The sequence below is a fragment of the Equus asinus genome, chromosome 20, assembly GCF_041296235.1.
Source record: "Equus asinus isolate D_3611 breed Donkey chromosome 20, EquAss-T2T_v2, whole genome shotgun sequence".
NCBI classification, from domain to species: Eukaryota; Metazoa; Chordata; class Mammalia; order Perissodactyla; family Equidae; genus Equus; species Equus asinus.
Window position 1 is genome coordinate 78,106,457 of NC_091809.1, and position 13,437 is coordinate 78,119,893.

At 39.8% G+C, this 13,437-nt stretch overlaps 1 long non-coding RNA gene across 1 annotated transcript in view; it reads left to right on the top strand.

Annotated features, from left to right (window-relative positions):
* LOC123279065 (uncharacterized) overlaps positions 1–13,437 on the top strand; it is a 1,363,420-nt gene that overhangs the window by 1,109,723 nt on the left and 240,260 nt on the right. The gene's annotated exons all lie outside the window — the stretch shown is intronic.

Genomic DNA, 13,437 nt, shown 5'->3' on the forward strand with positions numbered 1-13,437 from the left:
AAAGGATTCTTGTTGGCTAATGCTAAAGGGGCGTGACTAAGCCGCAAGGGTTTAGTGCAAGGGTTGAAAAAACTACAAACTGGTTTTAGCTCTTCTGAGCTTTCTACCTCTGGGAAAGCACTGCTGTTGATGATGTGAAGAAGTGTACCTAGAGCATGTGCACCAAGAAGAAATGGGCAGGAGACCCCCAGGAATGGGAAGGAGCAAGTCCCTTCTTCCTCCTCCAACCTTGTAGTCTCCTGCCAGCACCCCCTACTGTCACGGCTTAACAGGGAGCAGCTGGCAAAGCAGAAAAGTAGACTGCAGTGCTGGGAAATAGTCTATGCAATAGAAACATTCTTTATCTGATTCAGGTGTCCTTCTGATGAGTTCATCCCACTTTTCTTAAACTGACTCTTCTACTACAGATACTACCAAGATCCCCTTGCTGAGGAGATTGGCATACGTGAGGACAAACACAGGACTTACCCTCCAGTGTGTTTTCATCCATGGTAGTCATGAGAGTGAGGGTTTTCCCCTCCTCAGATATCTACCACTGGGAAGCACCAATCTGGTGACCGTATTAAGCAAAAAGCGGAGGAAGTAATGGAACATTGGGGCAAAACTTTTCTGTGCCCTGTTGTAGAAACCAGATCTTCAATCTTGCAGGCAGTGTCCCTGGCAGATATTGTTGCTGTTAAAATGATAGGAGTATAGTTTCTCTTGCAAGGGATAAAAATAGTCTAATTTTTAAGTACACATCCTATTGCAGCAGATAATGCATATCTTTACGTGTTATTGTAGTTGAGCCTCAAATAATCATGTGACCTCATGAATAATACCAACTATACAGATGCGGGAACAGAGATTGAGAGAGTTTCTATAATCTAAATGTGATCACACGTGTAGGACATGAGTGGGGATATAGAGTGACATAGTAAAAAGAACACGGATTTGGAGTCAGACCATTCATGTATAAATCCTGATTCTGTCATTTGCCGCTAGAGAGATCTAGTTCTTAACACAATCACCTGAGACTCAGTTTTTGACTTAAAAAAAAGTTCTTCTTAATATTGTAAAGTTCAAGTGATATAAGACATTTAAAATGGCTAGTACAGGACCTGGCACAAAACAGATCACTATGATTTTTGTTATGATTGTAGTTATTGTTATAATTGTTGTTTTGATGATGACAAGGAAGATGATGATGGTCTGCTTAGCGGAAATCTGAATCCAGGACTTTTGTCTTTAGACATCATACTCTCCATAAACGTGCTGTTTCCCTCTCCTCCCCGACAGCAGCTGTCTCTCTCAAGCATCAGGAAAAAGAGATTAAATTTGATTTTTATCTACTTTTAAATATAATCAAAGCCTACACGTTCGTACCAATTATAAAATTTGGATTGGCAACACCATCCAGCAGTCTTATTTTAGTGTTTGTGTGTGTAAAGAAAGACTAAGGGCTAAGTAGCTACATTGCATAAAAAAATCAAACCGAAACAGCTTGCCATTCTTGCAAGGTAAGCAGAGAAAAGCCCATTAGCAACAAGGCTCAGTCATTCAGGCAGGCCTAGCACATCAGAGCATAATTGAAAGAGCTGCTGATACAGGAACCAAAAAGGTGTGAGAGTTCTGTTATTCACTCTGTGACTGTTAAGCACTAAATGAAAATCTCGTGGAAGGTACAGCAAGAATGTGTGGAGATGTTTAGAGCCAGAGCAAGGAGCTTTGCTTCAGCAGTAAGGAAAGTACAGACAAAGACAGCTCAGGCAAAATCTGTTTTCTTTTAGAGATTTTAACTGATTATGCATTGCTAAGACCTTTGTCCCAAACAAAATTAGAAGTCAAGTCAGTGAAACTCTGGGCAGCTCACACTAGTAATTACCTCTCTTACAGTAATGACTTTTTAGTGCCAGGACTTTCACTTTCCATTTGTTCATTAGAGGGATCAAAAGGTTGCATGTGCTATTTCACTTTTTAAAAGTTGAAATGGTAGTGAGCTGTTGAAATGTTTGTATAATTGAGTCTACCATTCATGAAATATTTAATCAGCACCGATAGTAATAATAATAGCTGCCATCCGTTGAACACCAGAAGGCACCAGGGTATATGCAGATACTCTGTACATATTTTCTCTACTCCTTAGAATGACCTTTCTAGGGAATATGATCCTTATTTTGTAGATAAAGAAACTGAGCCTTTGTGTTAATGAACTTGCCCAATGTTACACACTGAATAGCAAAGGTAGGAGTCACACTGTCTCTCTAATCCCAAGCCCTGCTTTCTTTACACTCTGTCATACTATCTATAGGCATATAATGTCGCAATAGGGTAAAAACAAATCCAATAACATAACTATATCGATGTCATGAGAAAGCATCTCTGAGTTCCAAATATCCCTCTCAAAAATAAGCTTTGTATCCATTCAAATTCTTGCTCCACCTCTTACCACTCGGGGACCTTGGCACGTTTGTGTCCTATAGTGCGAGTGTTGCACTCACTGTCCTGGAGGACCGCGTTGGGCATTAAATGGAAAAGACCTGCAGCTCGGCTTTCTCATGTGTGTGTTTGTTCATTCATTCCTATAACAAGCTTTCAGTGAGTGCCTGGGAGCCAGATGTTGCACTGGGCACATACTGAATGATTAATAAATGCTCTTTCCCTTTGTACTTCCATACTGGAAAGATATCATGGATTGACAAAAATCCCATTATGTCATAAAGGTCATATTGCTCAGTTTGGTGCTGAAATCCCCAAATCCAAGATCAAAGAAAGAGGGGTTTTGATGAGCAAGCTTGTGTGAAGGAAAGAGTAATTCTTTGAAAGTTCTCCTCTTCAGCAAGAAAAAGTCTATTCACTTTGGACTGTGGATATGGAGGTTTAATAATACTGGGAAAAAAATCTATGTGAGAGAAAGGTCTTAAGCATTGTTCCACCAAGCTGAAAATTGAGCCATATTTTGTAAGAACAATTTGTAGTTAAGATTACTCACAAATTAAAGCATTTTGGACATTTTTACTGGTATAATTTTGAGCTAAAAATGTTCTGTCTAATGAATATTTAGTCATTATGTCTGGCATGGTGTTACATCTTGAGTGTTTAATGTCACATTAGTCACTAATTTATAAATACACCGCAGCATTTCTCTTCTGGCCATTTGAACACAATTGAAAGCTACAGATGAGAAATTCAAATTCCTGACATGCCGAATATACAGCAAAACATTCTGTCCTATTTGGATCCTCAAAAGTCAGAGCTCTAAAGGGAGTGGATTTTGAGGAATAAAAATCTTCGCTCAATGTCAATAAGGCTAGAAGAGATGTTTGAAATCATCTGTTCCAACACCTCATTTCATAAATGAGAAATCTGGGACCAGAGAGGGAAAGTAACGTATCAAGTCCCACATCAGATTGCCCAAAACTGGCAATTTTGGTGACAAGAGTGAACAGATTGAAATATACAGTTATGTCAATAAAGTAGGTGGGGGGGACAAAAGAAGGGGGAAGAGAAGAGTGAGAGGGTGTGGTCCTGGACCTTCCTCCATTTCCCCGGTTGCCAAGTGGGTCTGTGTAGACTGAGGGTGAGCTGATACGTCATCTGACACTCAGGCTCGTTCCATTATATCACCCGGTCTCTCCATCTGGGAAAACTGCACGTTCTAATCGCTTTATTTTAGATCTAAATGTAGTCTCTCATTCAACTCCATGTGCCCACCTCTTAGTCTGTTAAACACCTTTGGAAAGTCAGAATGGCAAAGATGCACTACTTCTTGCTACTTCTTACGTTTCTCAAGAGCTATGCGGGTGAGACTCAATGGCTATTTCTTACTGCTGCTCTTCTTAGAGTTTTTGTAAGTGATGACACGTGGCATTGGCACTTGCATGTCACAGTCTGGTCTTCTGACCAGGCTGGAACATTGGCCTGAAATTATTTTCTATCCCTTGGAGGTGGCTTAGACCACACCAAACTTGAGGATGGGGAAATAACGGATGTCACCCAGATGTCAGCTAGGGGACATTTGCGCATTAAAGATCTAGGAACAATTTTCTCAGATACCACTAATTTCTAGGCCTAGGAAAGCCCAAATTCTCCCCACAACTTCTGTTTATCCTAGGAACTAACGCTTTCATGCTTCTCTTTACCTCCAACATTTCTGTCCATTTAAATTGCTGCATTTTACGTGGCATCAATTCATGCAGAGCTTAGAGCATTCACTGATTTGCAAAAGGCCTCTACACATGCAAACACCTCATGAACTTAATAGAGTCTTCAAAGTGTGGGAAATTCATGGAGATGAGTCGCATTCCTCCACTTAAAGTTTCATACATCTTGCTGTCTCCCTCCCTCTCTTCCCTGTTCGTTCCTCTTTCCCTCCTTCATTGCCCCAAAGATCCAACTTCTTTTCTCCCTCTATCATGCAGAGCAATTCTGTTCTCCTCTGTTCTTACTCTGAAACCCAAATAAAGCAAACAATTCAAGGGTCTCAACTGAAAGGAAGAAAAAGTCATCTAGTCAAAATTATTGACTTTTTTTTTTTTTTTTTTGCAGAAGAAGATTGGCCCTGAGCTAACATCTGTGCCAATCTTCCTCTATTTTGTTTGTGGGTTGCTGCCACAGCATGGCTGACAAGTGGTGTAGGTCTGTGCCTGGGATCCGAACCTATGAACCTGGGCCACTGAAGCAGAGGGTGTGTAACTTAACCAGTAAGCCATGGAGCTGGCCCCAGTTGTTGACTCTTCCTAAACTCTATGATGATATAAAGTGATGTCTGGGCATCCATATGAAGAATAAATAGAGAGCCTAGCACTCTCCTCTGCACTTTCACCTCTGGGCAGATAATTTTTGTTTCCTAAAGACTGTCTACTCTAGGAAAGAGGATGCCCCTCTGGTTAGCCTCTGGGGAGTGTAAAATATTCAATACTGTTCCCATCTCCTAAAAACCTGGGATGAGACAACTGAGACTAAAAGGAAAAAATGGTCATCCATCCATCTTTCATTTACTTTGGGCAAAAGGATACAGACAGTCAGGAGGCAGTGGATTCCAGAAAATTCCAACTTCATGAATGGTACTTCTGAAGTTGTGCTGTAAAGACTTACACAATGGGCCTGCCATCTCCAAGTCATCTAAAATCAAATGACCAACGTTTGTCTCAGGAGTATTACCTTTGCCCTGAGGTGTCTCAATCCGGACATCTGTAAGAGTCCCATATGTCCATGAGTCTCGGTGTACTGCATCCCCTGTATTGGCTCAGTTTTACAACTGCTCATGGACTCTCCTCCAATCTCAAGCTGCTTTGTTAAAGTCCCATTAGACCCAGTCTGAGTAGCCAGTCCCTCTTTTCCCTTGCCACATTGCTTTTACTTGGCCGTATTTTGTCTTTCTGATCTTTTCCCTCTGGCGGTATAAGAGGAAAGTGAGTGAACCCTTAGAAGAGGAGACAATTGGCTCCATGTCTCCTTTCATGCTGCTTCTGCTTTCCAGTACTATGTGACCCTGTTATGCCTCCAAATGAGCTTCATATTTGCCACCACTGGCAGGGAACCCACTTTCACAGTGGCACTTGGTGCCTTCCTCAGAGGAGAGCAAGGAGAGGAGGATGCCTGGTCAGTAGAGCCTAACTGTTAAATATGTTGTCAGTCTCTCACTGTGAAAACTGGCAGGTGATTAGCATCAAGGAATAAGTAGATGAGCAAAGCTGGTAAGCTCTTTTGCAACAAGAGTGTCCTGATGGCAGGTAGTTCCATCTCAAGTCTTGGGTTCAGAGATATGTCTGGAAGTCTTGTTTCAGAAGCCCCTGTCTTGGCCTGGCTGAGAATCTTTCAGGAAGTCAAAACTTGGTTTTGGTTCCCAAGATTCTGAGTTAGGTATTTCCTGAGGTTCAAAACAGAAATAGCAAGTTAAAAAGTGAGAATAAAGCTAAAATTACACAAAGTAAAAATTTTAATTTATATCACTCTTTTCAAAAGTATGAGGTGTGAATCAGCACAGTATGTTTTAGGGAAGAAGAGCTGGCTGTTACAGGAAAAGTCACAGAGAGAGGGGAGTGACAATTGACGATAAAAGGATCAGATCATGAGGTCCTTTGGAACCACATTAAAGATCAAAGATCAACTGGGATTAATAAAGGTTTTTAATCAGGGGATTTACATGATCGGATCTGCGTTTAAAAAAAAACTAATCAGGAGCAATGTGGAGAATGGATTGCAACCTAGCAGGGAAAAGGGGAATTGGACACCAGATTAGGAGGCCTTTGATGTAATTAAGGCAAAAAAATGATGAAGGAATGGACTAAAGATGAGACAATGAGGCTGGCAAGAGGGGATTGACTCTCTTTAGGGTGTTAAGTGGATGGGGTTTGATGAAGTTTGGCTTAGAAGGGAAGAAAAGGGAGACAGAGACTAACTCAGAGAATTCAGGCTTGGGAAATGTTTCAGCTTGTAACAAATAACGATGGGCTGGACCATGAATAGCAGGGACTCAGCTGACCAAACGTGCTAGTGCCAGAGCATCATCAGCCCCCACTCTTGGGAAGCCTGAGAGTCTGTGTGTAGGGTCTTGAATTTTGAGCCACTTGCCCTTGATTAGCAATGTCACTCATTCACCAAAGAGGTAAGCTACCAATCACTTCCCTCAAGTAAGTGTTTTCTTTGACTGCAAGTGTTAATTGCAGACTTAATAGTGGAAGGTACAGGAGCCCTGAGCTGCTGTGATCGTCTACATGTGTTAGTGAAAATTCCCATTCCATTCGGTGATGTCACAGGGACATTCTTCCTCAAATTCCATTAATTTACACTCTCTTTGGTACGTGTTTTCATTTTTGCTCCTCCTCTTCCCTCTAACTATAGGATTAAGTCACACGGAAGATGCCAGACCTTTTTTGTTCTACTAATGTGGTCAGAGCACTGATAATGTGAACTCAGGGTTTATTCAGGAGACAAGGTGACGTCAGGGTTAAGTTACGGTACCTCCTAAATGAATGGCACCAATATCTAGGAGTCTAATTCTTTCCTTACACTCACATTCCACAGTCAGTCAAGTCATCAAATCTTATGATTTCTCCTTTATAAGTATGAGCATGGGCTTTGGAACCAAAGAGATCTATGTGCACTGCATTCCACGTTAGAGGCGCCCTCTGGACTCAGAGTAACTATTGCTTAGTTACTGGGTGAGGTTCACTCAAATTAAATTCTATAAAAATGTAAAACCTCAGTTTTCTCACCTGTTAAAAGAAGACGGAATGTTAATCTCTTCTTCATAAGTTGTTAGGAATATTAGATGGATATTAAATGAGATTAGTGAAACACAGTACAGTGTCTATCACACTCATAAATGTGTAATAGAGATATAATCATACATTATTACTTTGCTATTATAGCTATTACATAGGTTTGGAACCTGTGATAATTAATCTCATATACAAAATGAAAGCCAGTGTACTCACCTGCCAGGTTTGTTCTAAGAAGTACATGGAAGCAGTCAATGAATTTAAAGTCTAGTGGCTTTCCCATTAAAATGTAACCTGCATGAAGAAAGAACTTTTGTCTGTTTTGTTTATTGCTGTATCCTTTGTCTAGAAAATTGCTGACCTAGAGAATATATTCAATAAATATTTATTGAATGAATGAGTGATGGTCTCATAAGGCCTTAATTTCCCTGTATTTCCACTATCATTGGTCTAGTCTGGATATGGTGCAACTCTGTCTTCTCTCTATAAACCACTCTTAATTGCTATCATTACCGCATTGTCAATGTCTGTGTCTGATCACTACTTTACATCTTTTTAAAAGAAGCAAAATAAAACCTGGACTCAAATGCCTCCATGGTTTGAATCCAAATTTTTTCCAAGGTTGCTTCCAGTCACTTACCTTCAAGCTGCCTAAATAAGCTGAGGGATTTACTCTTCCACAGATATAATACCCAATTTTTTACACTTGAGTTTTGTTCATGCTCTTCTAGTTAGATCAGCTCTGTTCAATGAAATATTCTGGGATCGGGCCCAGCCCCATGGCCAAGTGGTTAAATTAGCGCACTCCACTGCAGCGGCCCAGGGTTTCGCTGGTTCGGATCCTGGGTGTGGACATGGCACCGCTCGCCAGGCCACGTTGAGGCGGCGTCCCATATGCCACAACTAGAAGGACCTGCAACTAAGAATACAACTATGTACCAGGGGGGGATTTGGGGAGATAAAGCAAAAACAAAAAAAAAAAAAGAAGAAAGATTGGCCACGGTTGTTAGCTCAGGTGCCAATCTTTAAAAAAAAAATTAAAAAAAAAAAAGACATACTCTGGGATAAAGGACATCTTCTCTATCTGTGCCATTAAATATGATAGACACAAGCCACATATAGCTATTGACTGAGCACTAGAAACTAGGGTAATTTATGTGAGGAGCTAAATTTTAAATTTTCTCTTTATTTTAATTAATTTAAATGTAAATATTTACAGGTGACTAAGGCTATCATATAGAACAGTTTAGGTGTAGACTGCCTCCCTTCTTGTCCCAATCCCCCATAGCTCCATTCAAAGATACCTTCTTCCCATGAATTTGAATCCTTCTTTAAATGGCCATAGCCCTTTATCTATAAACTGCTTATGACATATACTTTTCTACATTTAATTTCAGTTACGTTGCTTATTTCTAATGTGAGACTATAGTCATGCACCACATAACAACGTTTTGGTCAATGATGGACCACATATATGATGGTCCCATAAGATTATAATGGAGCTGAAAAATTTCTATCACTTAGTGACGTCATAGCCATTGTAATGTTGTAGCACAGTGCATCACTCAACATGTTTGTAGTGATGCTGGTGTAAACAAGCCTTCAGTCCCTTCAGGAGGTATTCCAGAAGAAGGCATTGTTACCATAGACGATGACAACACCATGCATATTATTGCCTCTGAAGACCTTCCAGTGAGACAAGATGTGGAAGTGGTTGTGATATTGATGATTCTGGCCCTAGGTAACATGTGTATTTGTGTCTGAATTTTTAAGAAAAAGTTTAAAAAGTAAAAAAAAATAAATAAAAAATTGAAACTGAAAAATCTTATAGGATAAAGATATAAAGAAAGAAAAATTCTTTTACAACTGTACAAGGTGTTTGTGTTTTAAGCTAAGTGTTATTACAGAAAAGTCAAAAATTTTAAAAATTCAAGTATACAAAATAAAAATCTTACAGGAGTAACATTAGCACCATGGTGGAGTGAGATGCCCCTTCTTCTTTTCCCTCTAAGTTACAACAGTTGGACATCTATAGACCAACAAAGAATTCTCTGCATAGTACATCAGACTGCCTGAGGGAACTATAAATCTATATAACCTGAAGTGGATGGCCTGGACCTTGTGGAGGCAGTCGACCCAGGAGAGCAGCAGCAGTGGCTCCTGAGACCAGAGACTTCAAGCACTGCAGTGGTGCCCATGACCAGAGGCTCCAGGAACTGCAGCAACACCCATGAATGGAAGCCCCAGGAACTGACGCAGCACCTGTGACCTGAGGCTCCAGGAACTGCTGTGGTCCCCACGACCAGAGTCTCCAGGAACCACAGTATGACCCAGGCTTCTCCCCCTCCACTGATGACAGTGCCTCTGACACCAGTCCTCCCAGCAGCAGGGGCTGAATTAAAGACCCCAGGGCCCCTGGCAGTGGTGGCAGGGCTTGTGAGCTAAGGCTCCAGGAATCACAGCAGGACACACAACAGAGGTACCTTATCCCCTGTGGAAGTGGCACCCATGACCTTGGCGCAACCAGCAGTGGTGGTGACACCTTCAAATCCAGAACTCCCAGAAAACCTTGGAGCAGCAGCAGAGGCAGCACATGTGGCAGTGACCCCTTTGCTGCATCAGTGCCCGAGGCTATGGAGAGCCCAGTAACAGCAATGATGAAGCCCACAAGCCTGGAACCCCCTGCTGCAATGGCACCCGCAAACCCAGTCCCCCCACCTTTGGCAACAGTGCCTGCAGGCCCAACAGTCCTAGACATGGCAGAGAGACACACATGACCCCAGCTCCCACCCCACCTTCCCCGTCCCCCCACTGCAGTGGGGAAACCTGCAGCCCAGGCATGACCCTAGAAGCAGCAGAGATGCTTGCTAACCTGGTGACTCCAGTGGCAAAGCCTGAAAACAGAGTGACACTAGAAATAGCAAGGCACCAGCAACCTTTAAGGCCCAAGCAGCACAACAAGGGCACTGATGACAGCTCTGGCAGAGGCAGTGGAGAGTGGAAAACACAGGCTCTCAAATACCACCAGATGCAGATCAGAATCAAAGTAAACAAAACCTCACCCAAATAAGAAATGTGTTCCCTACTACAAATGCACCAGCAGAGGAACAATTCACCAAATACCATTAAAAATTATGGTAACATGGTACCATGAAATGAAAATGACAATTTTTCAGAAATCAAACTTGAAATTACAGAAGATTGCAATCTAACTGATGAAGAATTCAAAATAACTGACATGAAGAAATTCAATGAGCTATAAGAAAACTCAGAAAGACAATTCAATGAACTCAGGAATAAAATTAATGAACAGAGGGAATACTTTACCAAAGAGATTAAAACTTTGAAAAAGAACCAAACAAATTCTGGAGCTGAAGAACTCAATAAATGCGATGACGAATAAAGTAGAAAGCACTGGAAATAGAACAGACCAAATGGAAGAGAGAATTAGTGAACTTGAAGATAGAAATCTAGAAATGAAACAAGTGGAAGAGGAGAGAAAACTAAGATTTTTTAAAAATGAAGAAATTCTATGAGAAATATTCCACTCAACTAGGAAAAGCAACATAAGGATAATGGGTATCCTAGAAGGAGAATAGTGAGAGAAGGAAACAGAGAGCTTACTTAAAGAAATAATAGCTGAGAACTTCCCAAACCTGGGGAAGGAACTGGATATATAAGTACACGAACCTAATAGAAAACCTAATTATCTCAATTCAAAAAAACTTTCTCAAAGACACATTATATTAAAACTGTCAAAAGTCAGTGACAAAGAAAGAAAATTAAGGAAGAAAAAAATCAATAACCTACAAGTGAATCTCCATTAGGATATAAGCAGACTTCTCAGCAGAAACTTTACAGGCCAGGAGAGAGCGGAATGATATATTCAAAATAGAAAAACTGTCAGCCAACTCTGTCTATCTAACAGAGCTATATTTCAAACATGTAGGAGAACTAGAGGCTTTTCCAGACAAACAGAAGTTGAGGGAGTTTACCAACACGAGATCTGCCTTACAAGAAATCTTGAAAAGTTCTCTTCTACCTGAAATGTAAAGGCAAAGGTATACAAACCTTTAAAAAAGCTGATAAATAGACAGAGAATCAGAAAATTGCAGCTCTATATCAGAATAGGTTAGTAACTATGTAATTATAATGTAAAGGTTAAAGGGAAAGAAAGCATTAAAATTAATTATAACCATTTCAATTTGGTAATAAATTCACAATACAAAAAGGGATAATTTGTGACAACAAAACATAGGAGGGGAAGAGGAAAAGGACAGGTCCGGCATAGGCAAGTAAAGATAAGATGCTATCAGCAGAAAAAGGAGTATTTCATCTATGAGATCTTTTATACAAATCTCATGGAAACCACAAAAGAAAAACTCAGAACAGAGTAACGAAACATAAGAAAAGAGGAAACTGAGAAACACATCACAGAAAACCACCAACTGAAATGGTACATGGAAACACAAATAAAAAGAAACAATGGAAATATAGAGCAACAATAAAACAAAACATAAAATGGCAGTATTACATCCTCATATATCAATAATCACCTTAAATGTAAATGGATTGAAATCACCAATCAAAATATATGGAGTGGCTGGATTAATTTAAGAAAAAGTCCCCACAATATCTTGCCTCCAGGAGACACATTTCAACTCTAAAGACAAACATAGGCTCAAAGTGAAGTGATGGAATATGATACTCCAGGGAAATGGCAAGCAAAAGAAAACTGGTGTACCAATACTTATATTAGACAAAATAGATTTGAAGCCAAAAAAGGTAACAAGAGACAAGGATGTTATTATATAATGATAAATAAGACAATCCATCAAGAAGACATATCATTTATTAATATATATGCACCTAACATAGAACCAAAGTATGTAAAACAACTGTTAACAGACCTAAAGAGAGAAATTGACAGCAATTCAATAATAGTAAGGGACTTTAATATTCTACTTACATCAAAGGATAGATCATCCGGACAGAGAGTCAACAAGGAAACATTGGCCTTACATAAAACACTAGACCAAATGGACTTAATAGATATAGATATATAGAGATAGATAGATAGATAGATAGATAGATAGATAGATAGATAGATAGATTGGTATAATTGCAAGCAAAAACAGCAGAATACACATCCTTCTTAGGTGCACGTGGAACATTCTCCAAGATAGCCCCTATGTTGAGAAACAAAACAACTCTAAATTATATCAAGCATCTTTTACTATCAGAATGGAATGAAACTAGAAATCAACTACAAGAAGAAAGCTAGGAAAGTCACAAATATGTGGAGACTAACCAACGTGGTACTGAACAGCTATTGTATCAACAAAGAAATCAAAGGAGAAGTCAAAAAATACTGGAGACAAATGAAAATGAAAAGAAAACATACCAAAATCAAACCTGATACCAAAACCTTGATACCAAAACCAGACAAGGATGATACAAAAAAACAAAATTACAGGCCAATATTGCTTATGAACATAGATACAAAAATCTTCAGCAAAATACTAGCAAATTGAATACAATAATACATTAAAAGGATCATACACCATGATCAAGTGGGATTTATTTCAAGGATGCAAGTATGGTTCAACATCTGCAAATTAATCAGTGTGATACACCACATTAACAAAATGAAGAATAAAAATGACATGATCATTTCAATAGATGCAGAAAATGCTTTGGTGACATTCAACAGCCATTTATGATAAAAACTCTGAATAAAATGGCTAGAGAAGGAAAGCACCTCAACACAGTAAAGGCCATATACTACAAACTCACAGCTTACATCATACTCAATGGTAAAAAAATAGACAGCTGTCCATCTAAGAAGAGAAACAAGGCAAGGATGCCCACTCCTGCTACTCTTATTCAATATAATATTGGAAATCCCAGCCAGAGCGGTGGGCAAGAAAAAGAAATAAAAAGTATCCATGTTGGAAAGGAAGAAGAAAAATAGTCGCTATTTATGGATGACGTGATTTTGTATACAGAAAACCTAAAGAATCTACCAATAAGCTATTAGAAATAATACAAGTAAGGTTGTAGGGCACACAATTAACATAAAAAATCAGGGGCCGGCCCAGTGGCCCAGCAGTTAAGTGCACATGTTCTGCTTCAGCGGCCCAGGGTTCACCAGTTTGGATCCCAGGTGAGGACATGGCACCACTTGGCAAGCCACGCTGTGGTAAGCATCCCACATATAAAGTAGAGGAAG